At 46.2% G+C, this 16,092-nt stretch overlaps 1 protein-coding gene across 5 annotated transcripts in view; it reads left to right on the forward strand.

Annotated features, from left to right (window-relative positions):
- Window positions 1-5,759: 5,759 nt before the first annotated feature.
- FLT3LG (fms related receptor tyrosine kinase 3 ligand) overlaps window positions 5,760-16,092 on the forward strand; it is a 56,434-nt gene continuing 46,101 nt past the window's right edge. For 4 of the 5 annotated variants that reach the window (XM_083162357.1, XM_083162359.1, XM_083162360.1 and 1 more), the window contains exon 1: window positions 5,760-6,008. The gene's annotated coding sequence lies outside the window, so the exon portion shown is untranslated. Of the gene's footprint in view, window positions 6,086-16,092 lie in introns of all 5 variants that reach the window. The other variant, XM_083162358.1, reaches the window with a different exon arrangement.

Consider the following 16,092-nt stretch of genomic DNA (forward strand, 5'->3'; position numbering starts at 1 on the left):
CCAAAGACACTGTCATATTTCTTTAAAGGGGCAATCATTTACAGGGCTTGTAAATGATTGCCCTTTTAATAAAATGTCAGTCGGCATATCATCTTATGTCTGGGGATTAGATATGGGGAAAATTACATCCGGACCCCAAAATCCAACACATTTTGGCGGTGATTTAGGTTGGCTCGCTGTACGGCAAATTCGGTTGGGGACCGATGGGCGAAAATACACATGTGCAAACCCCATGTGTGAATGCCTTGGGCGAGCATTACACTAGCACGGGCAGGGTAGGGAAGGGGGTGGGAAGCGTGCTGGGGCAGGGGAACGCCCAGTTTTTTATGATCATCCCCATGAAAATGCTGGGCATTCCCCTGGGAACGCAGGCGGGCCAATGCCTGCTTGGGACAGGCAGCTGACTTCGCAGGACTTTAGCGCCCACCCCCTGTTCGGCCCTCTCTGGCCCAGATGAGACAGACTTTTATCTGAGACCATCAAATGATATTTAGCCCATACGCCTGCATGCAAATGGATGTGTCAGCGTACACATGCACGTAAGGTGCATCCAATGGGATCTGATGCAATGCAAGGTTCATCTGTAGGGTTCTGGTGCAACCATAGGGGTCTCATGGGTCATAAGGTGCATTTGTAGGGGTCTGATGGCCCGTGAGGTGCATCTGTAGGTATCTGATGGCACATAAGATTTATCTGCCGGGGTCTGTAGAAACGGAAGGTGCATCTGTAGAGGTCTGACTATAGTGGTCTCATGGCACATAAGCTGCATCTGTAGGGGTTCTGGTGGCCCATAAGGTGCACCTGTAGGTAGAAGATAATGTGCATCTGAAAGGATATGAATGCACATAAGGTTCATCTTTTGGGGTGTGGTTGCCCATAAGGTGCACCTGTAGGTAGTAGGTAAGGTGCATCTGAAGGGATATGATGGCACATAAGGTTCATCTGTTGGGGTCTGGTGGACTGTAAGGTGCATCTGTAGAGGACTCATGACACAGAAGGTTCATCTAGAGGAGTCTGATGACACATAAGGTGCATCTGTAGAGGCTACTCACTTTCCTCTCCTCCCCTTCCCTTCCTGTTCTGCCATTCCAACCCCCCTCCCCCCCCCCCTCATTGTGCTGGCGTCATCAGTAGCAGACCACTCTGCTTACTGTTACACAGCGCTGGCCATGCCCCCGTAGGATAACATGGGCCATGCCCCTTTCTGAAATGAAAATGTTGGGAGGAATGCTTAAACTTAAATGTAAAATCAGACAAGTTTCCAGTTGTAACAGTTGTATATTTCTTAAAATGTCCCTGTGGTCTATATCGGGTAAGCAAGACCATCTGCCAATTCAAGGAGGGAAAGTGGTCCGCTGGTCGACAGTAAGAAGACCGACAGTAATAGGTCGACCACTAATGGTCTACAGGCCATAGGTCAACACAGGAAAATGGTCAACATAGTCAAAGGGTTTACTATCCAAGTGGACATGGAGTTAGCTTATGAGGAACCGTGCCCGAAGAATGAAGAATAGAGTGAGCCGGGGAGGGGACGCGGTACACCGGTATATGGTGTCCAGGTCAACCTACAGTATGACCTGAAAAACTTATGTCAACCGTTTCCATGTTGAGCTATTGCTTGTGTGGACCTTTTGACCATGTCAACCTAAGGTATGTTGACATTTTTCATGTGTCAACCTTTGGCCTGTTGACCAATAGTAGTCGTCTTTTTGACTGCCAACTTTATTACTGTGGAAGATAAAAGAAAGGGATTTAGAAAGTCCCAAGGTGCTGTCTAAAAGTCCGTGCAGCCTCAATGCTGGTGAAGGGTCATTGAAAAGGCCTCCTTTCTGGAAAGTGCAAATGGAAGAGTGTTGATGGCGCTTGACTCGGTGCTCATAAAGGTGATGTTGAATGTTGTTCAGGTGTTTGACATGATATTCATAAAAAATAATAACAATAAACGAAGTGTAAGAATATTGAAAATATATGGTGTGAAAGGAAAAAAGAAAAAAGGGAGCTCACAACCTTAGATGTGCGATCCCGTACATAAAGGTATCTTTTAAGGATACACCCCCAGTGTCGATTGAAAAAATGTGTACAAGCAGCTGCGTACCGTACTCACAGCCAGCACTATCAATGAGTGAAATCCTATAATGGTTTCTTTAAAAACTTGTGACGGATCTATATTCTGTATCTGTGATTTGAGGATTTTCTTCCCAGATTTTCATATAACAAAGGAAACAACGGAGAGAAAAAGCTTGTGGCAATATGTATTGGCAATATGTCTCAAATTCCTAAAGACATGCAGGACTAAAACGGCGTACCCCCACTCGCAATGGAATGTGTAGTTACGTGCCTTTCAAGGTTTCTTTTTAGGGACCACCTGATGTTCAATGCTTCAATCAGAACCAAAAAGAGGGAGCGTACCTTACTTACATCACGGATGGTTAAATGACTCCCGTAGCATTTTCTTTAGGGCTATCTTTTGCATATACCTTGCACCCAAAAGTAATCCCTCATTTGGGGGTGGTGGTAGCAGAAAAAATGTGGAGAAACTGAACCGAGCAGGTCTACTTATTCTGATAACAAAGTAAACTAAAAACAGGTAGGTTAAACCCCAAAAAAAATATTAAAACAAAAATACCTGAGGAGCGGCCGGGGCTTCCAAGGCCGTCTACCGAGTATAAGGATAAAAAGGATCAGTCACTCTGTAGGCCTTTATTACTGTGGACCCTATGACCCATACACTTCAAGGAGAGGATGGCGCAGCCCTCGAGGGAAAGAAAGTAGAGCAACCTGCGGCCCAACATTTCTTACAGTCCAAGCATAACTGGTAGACAGATGTTGAGGACAAATGGGGAGGAGATAGATCCAAGAAGCTTCTATGCTTAAAATCCAAATGGATTCACTTATTTAACACTGCATACCCACATGGATTAAACGACAGCTTATCCTTTCATTGTTTTCTGTAAATTATGCAATAATATGCTGTAATCTGTGATTATATAACTTTCTGATTTTGTACTCCAATGTTGTAGCAAGATCTAAAGGCCCCCATACACTATGCGATTTAGGCCCGATTTCACCCGATTCGGATGGCAGTGAAATCGGGCCAAATTGTATGTGCAGACATGCCATCCGACCCGATGCGCGGTAGCGTGCGCATCGGGTCGGGGTCGGGAGGTCGGACGGGCACATAAGATTTGGTAAATCTTATGTGCAGCCTGGAGGCGGGCAGGGGACGCGGCGTATGGGGAGCTGAGCGGGGCGGGCTGATGCAAGTAGCCGGGCAGAGGAGGCGCACTGATTTGGGCAGTGATCGCCGCAAGCAGGGAGCCGGTGGTCCGGGGCGGTGAACGCTGTGATGGGTACCAGAGATCCTGTAGCGTGGCGCACATAGAAAAGGAGAGATAAACATCCAGCCAATTACCTGCTAACTGCCATGTTACAGCTTGTGTTAGGGTAGGAGCTGATTGGCTGGACGTTAATCTCACCCTTGCCTTTATCTCTTGTTAAGGCTTAATACATCTGCCCCATTATGTGGAAGGCCGTAATGCTCCAGCCAATCAGCTGCAATATGTAAATTTTGGCTGGAGCATTATCACCTTGCACATAACGTTCCTTATGGGGATAGATACATACCTCCCAACAGCCCCGATTTCAGAGGGACAGTCCCGATTATCAGGGCCTGTCCCGCTGTCCCTCCCGCGGCCGGCAGTGTCCCGCGGTGAGGGGGGGCTGTTGGGAGTCCCCCCAGTCAGCTGCTAAGCAGCGTGGAATAGACGCTGTGCGCATAGCGTCTATTCCCGCAGCCAGGGGGCTGGGGGCATGCCTAGAGGCTCACAGAGCCTCTGGGTCATGCCCCCATAGCGTCAAAATGCAGCAGCAACGTCCCGCCTCCGTCACTTCGAAAGTTGGGAGGTATGTGGATACCACTTCTCCAAGCGTCATACATTTACCCCTGAATGTACTAGCTGTACATGGTAAATAATTTTTGAATTGGTTTCTGATGTCATGGTGAGCCGAGTGGTCATCAGCACATTGAGCACCAGGTGTTTTCTATTATTTGTAATGGGTGTCATATTTTAGCCCCACCCCCCTTTCAAAGACCCATGAATCGCTGCATGTGTATGGTATGGGGGAGGATCAGGGTGATGTCATCCCATCCCCGCACATCCTGTTGATGCCTCTGCACCTCCTCTCCGGGCCTCTCCCAGAGAGGAGATCTCGAAGGTTGGCAAGTATGCCATTGCCCTGTCATACAAATACGACATTCCTTTAAGGCCATGATCCTTTCTGCTAGGTAACATCCTTGTTGTGATGCAATGCCCACTTTCCCAGGAGCGTGCACACCTTTGGTGTGCCCAACCCCCCTCCCTCTTCCCCTGTCATTGTGCCCTCCCTGACTTCTTTTCTGGATCCGCCTCTGGTGGGACCAATGGTGTGTCTTAAGAGGCAGAGAATGAAGTTCTACCGAAGGTGAGAATTCTGATGAAGATGGGATGTTGCTACGGTATGAGCAACCAGACAGATTCTTTCTATTACCTTATAGAAACTGCTAAATAAATAAGAAATATATTTGGTTTGGTTGCTATGGGCAACATCCCGTCTTCAATAGAACTCCCATCTTCACTATATATAAAAGGCTAAATCTTCCTCACCTTTTTTTTTTTAGGTGAAGTACCATCAGTGGTGAAGTACCATCACTAGAGGCCACATGATGAACCAAATTACTCCTTACCAGAAAGTGAAAGAGTGATAAACTTCCAGCCAATCAGCTTCTACCTGTCATTTTTCAATCCCCTCCTGTAACAGTACAGGTAGGAGCTGATTGGCTGGCTGTTTATCACTCTCCATTTTATCACTTTTTAAAACTTGATACATCTGGCCCAGAGGGAGCTGTGAAGACAAATTGGAGGTAGCTTTTAACTTAGGGGTGGGCAATAAGCAGCCCTACAGCCATACCTCCCAACTTCTGTCCGGAGGAAATAGGGACACTCGCACGTATGCAAATGAGGGTGCGGCTTATGCTAATTAGCCGCGACCTCATTTTCATACGAGAATAGACGCTGTGCGCATGCGCACAGCGTCTATTCTACTAGATTGGGGGGTCTCCCAACTGCCACCCCCCGCAGTGGGACAATGCCTGCCGCGGGTGGGACAGCGGGACAGGACCCGAAAATCGGGACTGTCCCTCTAAAATCGTGACAGTTGGGAGGTATGTACAGCTGTTGAGGTTCTACACATCCCAGCATGCCTTGCATAAGTTTCAGCATGGTCAAATAGCAAAACTAAGGCAAAGCATGCTGGGATGTGTTGTTCATCAACAGCTGGAGGGCCGCTTATTAGCAAATAGTAAATAAACCCCAGTTTTTTCAATATGCTGCAACTAATACCCCTTTTACACTTGCAAGCCGGCATGCGCACAGCATCTATTCTATTAGATTGGGGGGTCTCCCAACTGCCACCCCCGCAGCGGGACAATGCCTGCCGCGGGTGGGACAGCGGGACAGGACCCGAAATTCGGGACTGTCCCGCTGTAATCGTGACAGTTGGGAGGTATGTGAACGGGACACCCGGGTTACCAGTTTCCATTGCCCCATAGCCCGCAAGTGTCCCGGGTCCAACCCAGGTAGATATTGACCTGGGTTAATTTTACTAGTGGAAAAAGGATATGAGCCAGAACTGCAGCAATGGCTGTGTCCTAATCAGAATCAGCCCTGGAGTCACTGCTATTTCTCGGCTACTTTCACTTTCATTTTAAACGCTATAGATTTTTGCTGCCTCTGAAGGCTTCTGACTTGGGGTCCGTTTTGTGAGAGGATATGCTGCAAATGTCAGTGTCTCAGGCTGGGGATTTCCACAATGACTGACTTGAGAACTGCCTTATATTGTGGAGCTTTATAAAGAAGTCCAGACTGATCAGCCCTGTAGTAGCAGAGGACATCTTCCCCTGGAGTCCTGGAAGTCTGCAGCGAATGCTAGAGAAACAGGATTGATACATTGCACTGCCTCAGGGATACCTGGTAAGGCTCAGCTGCTGCCGCGAAATGTTGACAGTAATACTACACTACCATCTGACAGTAAGGCTGGTCACATAAAGGTAAGTGCGGTTGAACGAGCGATCGTATGTGCTTTAAAAACACACGTGATCCACTTATGGTGTGTACACACAGTACAATCCAGCATGAGATTTTGACTATATAATCAAAATCGCATGCAGATCGCACAGGTTTTTTACCTTGCGATTCCGATGCGCGCTCCCGAGGCAGCACAAATCGAAACCCAGATAGACAGGGCAGCAATGACTATATAGTGCAAATCTAAAGCAGATAGCATGAATTGTATGTAAATAACACATGAGTTAGCAAAGATTGTATAGCAAGTCGAATAGCAAAGGAATCTCACCGTGTGTACACACCGTTACAACCCCAGTGGAAGCCGATGGATCGGATGTGCAGGGCCTGAAGGCCTACCACACGACCTGCGGAACCGTGCATCATTCGCTCAGTGCACACGATCCATCGAAATTGTGCGGATCGTGTGCACATCGCTCTGGTGTATGGGAGCCTTTAACTTGCTGCTATTGTATCAGCGATTTCATGTTTATTAGGGGACTAGGTAAAAACTGGTAGGTTGCGAACCCCAGAACTCCGGACCGGACTGGCTCTTTGCAGCAAACTTTGCCATTCTGGAGAATGTAGTGCTTTCTCATCCTGCCCTGTCCGGGAGGATAAGGGTTGGAAGTACCTGCAAAAAGCTGTCATCGGGGAGGCAGGGTGGGATAGATTACAGCCTCTGTATGCACTACAAGCTCCAGAATGGCCAAGCATGCTGCAGGGAGCCGGTCCGGCGTTCCAGGGTCCGGGCTAAGGTGGTTTTTAGCTAATCCCGTTTATTGGCCAGAGAATGCTATATTTGCAGTAGTGATGCATGAGCTGTGCAGTTTGTGTATACAAATAACACAACATATGTACTACGCACAGCACAATGCAGATGGATACTGGTTTATGTCAGAGAGGTTTTCTGACTGTTACTCTGTCCCCCACCTCCTATAATCACCGTGCTACCATCCAGAGATTTTATTACAGTACAGCATAGGCACATTCCTCTTAATGTTAACTCCTGCTATTCCCAGCTCAGCTTGTCAGTAGAGTTGGCAGTGTTAATCATCAGCCATAGCTGTGATAAGGTCTACTCCATCTGCATGTGTAAACTTTGTGTCATTACTTATTTATTAACAGTTTCTTATATAGCGCATACATATTCCGCAGCGCTTTACAGAGAATAGTTGAACATTCACATCAGTCCCTGCCCCAGTGGAGCTTCCAATCTATATTCCCTACCACATGTACACGCACACAGACATTCTAGGGTTCATTTGTTGGGAGCCAATTAGCCTACCAGTATATTTTTGTATTGTGGGAGGAAACCGGAGCACCCGGAGGAAACCCACGGAAGTACGGGGAGAATATACAAACTCCACACATTTAGGGCCATGGTGGGAATGGAACCCATGACCTCAGTGCTGTGAGGCAGTGATGCTAACCATTACACCATCCGTACACCATCTCCAATACCACCCCTTTAAGGCAGAGTTTTGCACAATTCGCAGGGCTTCGGCTCATGGTCCACATACTATCAAATGCTTATATAGAGCAGGATGTTGCTAGAAGACTGTATTAACAGTGCCAATGTGTAATTTAGTGAAAAGTGTATAATAACTATGACAATGCACATTCAAGGCAGTTACCTGGCCTGAAAGCTGCACAGCACTGCACAGCACTGCATTGTTATTTATACCTCCAGCTCACCAGCATTGGAATCTATTGTTTTGTGATTTGATTGTTGTTGTTTTTTTTCTATTTATGTTGGGTTGCATCGATGTTCTCCAAATGCAGAGTAATCCATTCAGTAGTTAACAGCTGCATGATCCCTATTATACATGATGATCTGGCAGGTGCCGGCCGTCGCGCCAGAGGCTGCACTTTACGGCTGCCTCAACTCGCACAAAAAAACTCCGAACAGTCTTTTGCGAATTCAGACTGATTTCAGCTCCCGAAGGCGCAAGTTCAGGGGCCGTTGCCGGTGTTGAAATGCAGTGGTAGGGGCATGTCCCATCCTTTACGTATAATTTGATTGAGCTCCAAGTATGTTTGACGTGATTTTCAGTTGTATTTTTAAATGCAAATCAGATGCCATTGGATAACTGCACAAGTTTACTTAGATAACATTTGCAGATCTATCTATCTATCTATCTATCTATCTATCTATCTATCTATCTATCTATCTATCTATCTAAGGGCTAGGAGTCAGATGGATCTCTGTGTGAAATGGGCATTTCAGGACAGGAACTTGGCAGGGAGAATGCGATCACGTGGCACTGTTCCGTCTTGTGTTAGTGTCAAAGGTATGCAGATGTAAGTCACTTAATAGAATAGTATTCTTTTATCCGTCTCACAGTGGAGAAATTCACGTTGTTACAGCAAAGTGCATTGCAGAGATAGAATAGATAGCATAATAAAAACACACAAGCAAAATAAATAAAGGTACTGCTTTCCTAGCACGGCGCCCGTCTCATTGATTGTATGCCTTAAGTTTAAGGTACTTAAGGCATACAATCAACGCGATGGACCTGATTTTTTAATCTCATGGATCTTATGCATGCATAAGATGCATGAGATCCATGAGATAAAAAAATCGTGAGCCCCTAATAACCATTGTTAACGCCACCAGCACTATCAACGCAAACCCGAAGCGTGGCGAGCGCAGCGAGCCCGCGAGGGGCGGCGGTACGCGTCCTCCGACCTTTTCATACCCCCACTATCCACGAGAGTTGATTTTATATAGTGTGGCGAGCGCAGCGTGCCCGAAGCGTGGCGAGCGGACGCGTACTACTTTACATGTATTCCGCGTCCCCTCGCGGGGCTCGCTGTGTTCGTCGCGCTTCGGGCTCGGTGGCTCGCTGCGCTCGCCACACTATATAAAATCACCTCCACGCCAACCTGGATAGTGGGGGTATGAAAAGGTCGGAGGACGCGTACCGCCGCCCCTGGCAGGCTCGCTGCGCTCACCACGCTTCAGGTTGGCATCAATAGTGGGGTGGTGTTAACAATGGGGGGGCCATTTCACCCATGAGGGGGGGGTTAGCAATTAAAATTGGGGTTTTGGGGCCTTTTTACATTGATTCCAATGTAAAAATCTCGTCGATTGCGTCGATTGCATCATCTCATGCATCTTATGCTGGGTACACACCAAAATGATTTTGGCACAATCCCATCAATCTGGATCCAATTCAGACTGATTGGATGCAGATTGGATGCAGATTTGGTCAAAATCGTTTGGTTGGATCTGAATTGGATCCGAATCCGATCCTACCTGCTGCAGGTAGGATCTGTAAAAGATCCATTCATCTGAATACAGAGGGGATCGGATCGTATGCAAATCGTATACAAATCGTATGATCCGATTTGCATACGATTTGCATACGATTTGCATCCAATCCAAATCGTTTTGGTGTGTACCCAGCATTATGCCGCACAAACACATAAGATGCATGAGATGCTTGAGATATCAGCCCCACACATACAATCTAGATCGTGGGCGCCGTGCTAGGAAAGCAGTACCTAAATAAAATACATAAAAGTGAAACCAAAGCAAAGTACAGAAGCATTGTAAATAAAAATATGTAAATATATTGCACACGTTTGGCATAACATTGTAAGCTTGCAGCAGGGCCCTCCTACCTCCAAGTCTGTCAGTTGTTACCCAGTTTATTTTCTCACTGTCTACTATTGTAAAACGCAACGAAATCTGCTGCGCTATATAAGAAACTGTAAATAAATAAGTAAATAACATAAGAAGCAAATCTCTTGACCCGACGAGCGTCTGTAGCTGGATGGAGCGGCTTCCTGCTTGCAGCTGTGCGGATGATGGAATTAGCCCCATGGAAACGCTCATTAGCATAAGATAACAAATCATTTAACCAATATCATATAATCTCAGCCCCTTTGCATCCGAATCAGACCCTTTTGAGCGCAACGTCTGATTGCACCAAATTTTGATATGTCAATTTCTGTAAGTAAAATGGATATAATATAACCACTGCTGACATGAAAAACAAAAACATTACATTTTTTAAAAATAAGTAGAACCCAATGTATATTATCAGGATTAAACATCGAAATATGATGGTTAGCAACCATCGATGATCAGGGATCAATGTAAAGAGTTCAGTGCCAGGATTGCAATGCTTCTTCTGATGGCTGCAGTTTTTAAATTCAGCTGTAGACACCCGGGTGTAAATTTACTAAGATGGGAGTTCTACTGAAGATGAGATGTTGCCCTTAGCAACCAGTAAGATTCTATCTATTATCCTCTGGAACGTGCTAAATAAATAAGTAGAATTGGATTGGTTGTTATGGGCAACATCCAAATTTCAATAGAACTCCCATGTTACCACTTTCACATCGCAAACCCGGGTCGGACCCTTTTAATTGCACTTTTGACCCAGGTTAGTACCTTTTAGTCAGAGCAGGTCAGCCATTAAAACACCATGTATGTCATTTTAAATATACTTTTTTTTGGCCCAGAAAGATGACAAGTCAGAAGGGGGCAAAAGGCGAGGGTAGGGCCGGCTCACAGCATTGCCGCAAACATGGCTGGCAGAGAACAAGGCTGGAGCCCTGACTTCATGCTTGCTTCTACTTCAGCCAGTGAGAGCTATATGAGGAGGAGGTTGCACTATTGGGCAGATAGGGCTTTTATCTGACATCAGTATCTGCGCAGGAGGCAGATGTAAACAACAGAATCTGTGACAGTTCCTGTCAGCTGCCTGGTAATCTCTGCCTCACCCCTTATTCCCAGCAACTCCGTCACCTCTTCAGGACTCTAATTTGCCATGGCTGTGTGTGCAGGAAGTAAGCCAAATTCACTCTGTACTAGGGATGACCATCGATGATTCAAAATTGTCAATGGTTTATGGCCAATGTCGAATACTTTTTCCATCGATGGGGGAGAACCAGATGTTTCCCTCCATTGATGGCACAGCAAAACAATGTTTGTTTTTTTTCCAAAGTGCTGGGACACTGAGCATAGCTCTGCCCCCGACACCCGCAAAGCCCCGCCCCTGTGTATTGATTGGCCCACAGGCCAATCAATCAAACACAATGGATAACCATCGATATGTAAAAATATCAATGCTCATCCATTTAATAGTTTAGCACTATTGATGGCCAGTTGCACTATAGCCATCGATGCCAATGGCAACGATGGCCATCCCTGCTCTCCTCTGCTCTCTGCTGTCCAGGCACAGGCTGCTGATGTCATCAGACACACAATAAGCAGCCAATAAGCAGTTTACAATGAACCATGGTTTGAATAACCCAGGTAGGACCTTTTAAGGGGCATTTAACCTGGATCCAACCCGTGTATAACGCTTCTTATATCCCTGGTTGAAATGACAAGTTGCTCAACCCAGGATATTTAAAAGTGGTGCAATTAAGGCCCCCTTACACTTGGCCACCATAGCCGTGCGGTCGCTCCCTTAGCCTTCCAAATCATATGTTGTTTATTAGTCCTTCTAAGCATACCTCCCAACTTCTCGGGAGCCGGAGGAGGGACAGGGGACTGAAATTTCGGGGGGCGTGGCCTAATTCCATTTTGATGCTATGGGGGCATGACCCAGAGGCTTCGGGAATACATGCTGTGCGTGCGCACAGCGTTTATTTACTGCTGCTCAGCAGCCGACAGGGGGGTCTCCCAACAGCCCCCCTTGCCGCGGGACACTGCCGGCCGTGGGAGGGATGCAGGAATGTCCCTGAAAACCGAGACATTCCCGCGGTTTTCGGTACTGTTGGGAGGTATGTTCTAAGGACTCTAATGTATTTACAATGTCAATGTGTGTTCTGTAAATATGCTATCCCTGTTCCCCTGTCAGCGTACTGCAGATCTATCTCTGCTGAATCCAGACTTTGAAAGCTATTCAAATACGAACTATGTGTCCCAGCGTGCTGGCTAAAGGTGACTGCAATAACAGCAGCGCACCTCATTAACTCTGCAGATAACACTGTTATCCAACACTATATTCATGCTATTGTCATATGCTTGATACACATATAATCACCTGTTTAAACCTGCACGCATTGGACAATATTGGCGTATAAACCCTGTTTTATACTCAGCAGTCCTCAATAGGACCCCAATGTCTATTTGTGATATATAGCTTATTCAAACTATATGGATATTGTCTCTAGATCCACACCACTGCCTGTTCTATATGTTACCGTTCAGCGACAATATAAAAGAAGCCCCCTGACCAGTGTGTAGTTTGTGTTCAAAAAGCCTAGTGATGATTGGGACATTTAAACATATATGCAGCAGTACCTCGAACTGACTTTGCTGGGAATCAAATTGCACATTATTTAAAGGCTGACTTTCGGTATTCGCGTACAATAGGTCAACAGACCAGAATTGATTTCCCATAATACTAATGAGCCATAAGGGCCAAATATTATAAGGGACAGTCACACTATTACTATCAAACTAAGGAATAAGTGCTAAAGGACACCGCACGTGCAACTTTTTAACTTGCACTATACTCACCATGTCTATGTTCTGTGTTTTCTGTACTTTGTTATATTTCACAGCCCTTTTTTAATATATAACCCCATGAAAAGATAAATTTTAAGTCTCCAAATGGTCTCTTTTTGGTGCACCACATATGTGACAGACTTTCCCTACCCCTCCTCTTTCACTTGTCCAACTTGTCTGAGGGACAAGTTGTACCGGATTGACTTGAGATTTATCCTATGTGCGGTAGGATCAATCTCTTGGTTAGACTCAATGAGCACGAGCACTTCAGGCACATCAGATTTTGTCAGATAAATTGACCCAATCCATCAGAATTGGGTAAAATCTGACAAAATCTCACAAGTGTAAGGGGTCCTTTAGAGTCCACCTCAACCTGGGTAATGCAGCCTCAAATCGGCAATAACCAGGGTTATTTTTGGCGATGTGAAAGGGATATAAATGTACCCCTCAGGGTGGGCAAGCCTCCTGCATTTAGCAGGGCCCTCGCATCAGCCCCTAAAATTACGAAAATCGTGTAATTTAGAACCACCCTCCTGGAAGAGCTTACTGTCGGCTAGCCACTCTCTCTATAGAAAGCTCTAAAGAGTTTCCTCTCCCGGCTTCTCCCGGAGAGGAGACGATGGGCGGTATTCAATGAGGCCGGCGAGGGAGTTTGTATGGTGAGGTTGGCTTGTTTTCACCATCAGAAAATGTAAGGGAGAGCAGTGGCAAACGCAGGATTTTCAGAAGGGGGTTTCCAGAGGGGCGGAGCAAAGCACAGAGATGGACACGTAGGTGACCCAGTATATGCCGGGTCAGTTAAAGTATTATAGATAGACCAATATATATATATATATATATATATATATATATATATATATATATACACATACAGGGGCGTCAACAGCAGTGTAGACCCCTGGGCATAGCAATGTATTGGGGCCACTACTGATCCTCCAGCGGTAGGGGTGGGGGAAGCTTTGATGCCCCGCGGGTGGTTGGGGGTATTATACCAACCGCTCAGCATGTAGGGCCTGGATCAGTAATTTCCATTAATTACCCCTTTACTGCACAGATGGTGGGAGATAGGGTGGGAGAAGGGGGCACTGGGCTGAATGAAGGGGCCCTGACACATAACTTCCAGGGTGGTAGAGGATGTTTAATATACAGAGGAGGGGTGTATAGTGGAGTGGGCTTATTATTCATAATTTTCTGGTGGGAGACAGCTTGCTTGACTGCAGATATCTCCAGTTCCCAGAAATAAATTTATTAGATTTTAATGGATTTAAAAACTAGAGAATCCCACCTACCAAATGGTATTGGGGACTAGGGGATGAGAGTTCAGGAGGCAGAGCAATCTGCCCACGAGTATATAATACTACATACCAGGTGTGTGGAGCTGGAGCAGTAACCAGCTGCTGGAAGGCTGATATCTCTGGTTCTGGGAAATGTAGAGACTAGTGTCCACCAATGGGGGAGAGTCCCAGCTTTCGGAATATACCCTCAGAGAAACTCTGCGTCAGACAGAACCTGAAATATCTGACTTGGAAGAGCAATTAACAGGCTTGGATGGGGACCACTGCTTTGAAGTCAGATATCTCCGGTTCCCAAGGGTCGATTTTTAAAATTCTTGTACCCATGGAAAGAGGGGACCCTCAGCTTTCAGTCTAGGCCCCTTAGACTCCTGGGGGGGTTTCTGGGTACCCAGAAACCCCCCCTGCGTGCGCTACTGGAGAAATCCTCGCCGTGAGAGGATGGCGAGGATCTCCTTAAACGGCGAGGTTCAGCGCAAATGCGAGTGAAGTGGGTGTCTTGTCGTCAGGGGCATTGAATACCTCTCTTGGTGGGAAAAACTCATGTCAGCCTTTTCATGTGTGAATCTTTTTCATGGCAACCTTTTGTCAATGTCGACCTGGTGGTTTTTGAAAATTCTGATACCAGCCTCCTGCACAGACGGATGTGGATGTTACCATTTGAGGGGTAGCCAATCTCCTTGGTGCAGCAGCTGAAAAAATCACCCCAAAATATTACTGATGTTTATAGGTCAGGGTTGCCTACCCTCCCGGAATGACCGGGAGGGTCCCGGAAATCGGGTCCCCCTCCCGGCCCCCCGGAAATGACGGCAACCCTCCCACATTGTCCTGCATCTCCAGCGGAGGAGGGGGTCGGATGTGGGGGGTTCCGTGGGTCAAATGACGCAATCTTGTCACTTAACCCCTTCCCGACGCAGCATGTTTTTGCCTTCCTGACAGAGGCCTTTTTTTCAAATCTGACATATATCACTTACAGTAAGTGGGGATAACTTTTTTTTGCTTTTACTTATCCCAGTGATTTTGAGATTGTTTTCCCGTGACACATTGTACTTTAAATTAGTGGTAAATTTTGGTCGATACAGTTTTTTTTTTTTTGTGAAAAATACCAAAATGTCGTAAAAAAATGGAACATTTTGCAATTTGCAAAATGTAACATTTTCTGCTTGTGAGAAATAATCATACCACTCAAAATAGTTAATAACTAACAAAGACCATATCTATACTTTATTATTACATCATTATTTCAACCTGCTTTTAATTTTTTTGGACACTAGGGGGCAGCAGAGTCAAAATTTTACACATCACACATTAAAACGCTGTTTTTGGCTGTTCACGTTTGAATAGCCAATCGCAGCGATCGCCCATGACGGGGGGCATCTCTGCCCCCCCTGGGCAATGAGGGAGGATGTCTGCTGTCAGGGACAGCAGACATCCTCCCTCTGTCACCGCGTCTGTAGACGCGGTGGCACTTTGAAGTCATGACGTACATGTACGTCATGTGTCGGGAAGTACATCCCGGCCATGACGTACATGTACGTTAAATGTCGGGAAGGGGTTAAACCCCACTCCCCGCAGTGCAATGCATAAAATACCGGCATTGCACAGTGGGGGGCGTGGCTATAATGATGCGATCGCTCTAGCCACGCCCCTAAACGTCTCATCACAGCTGTGGCTCCGCCCATTTTTGATCCCGGCTTTGGCCCCGTCCCCCTGCCATACTGAGCTGGCTGCTCTCTCCCGGAGAGAGCAACCAGAAAGTCGACAACCATATTATAGGTTAATGAACCATCTTTCTATTGCTGAACAAAGCATCATAGAGAAAACAGAATATTGGCATACCATTGTGGTAAGGGACTTGTCTAGACAAGGCTGCTTGTTAGGTCAGGGACACACATTGCACACACCAGCCATTGGCCCTGGCTCTGCTAGGGTGCCTCAGACATTCTTAGGGAGGGTGTCCAATTACCCGTGGAAAAAAAATTGGTGCAAAAAACTGTTTTTCAATATTTTTCCTGATGTTTCATCTGTGTGTGTGTGTTTTTTTTTTTAAATCAGGCTATCCAATTTGATCGCAAGATAAAAAGCACATTTTCTCACAAAGACACAGGTTCTGATTTCAGGGATTTTGCTTTGCCTGCCGAGGCAGGGGAAACAAAGGGCCTGATTCTGGTTCACTCACCAATGCAAATTCTCTCTCTAATAGACAAAACCATGCTGCACTGCAGGT

This window comes from Crinia signifera, chromosome 19 (genome assembly GCF_055691185.1).
Source record: "Crinia signifera chromosome 19, ASM5569118v1, whole genome shotgun sequence".
NCBI lineage: Eukaryota > Metazoa > Chordata > Amphibia > Anura > Myobatrachidae > Crinia > Crinia signifera.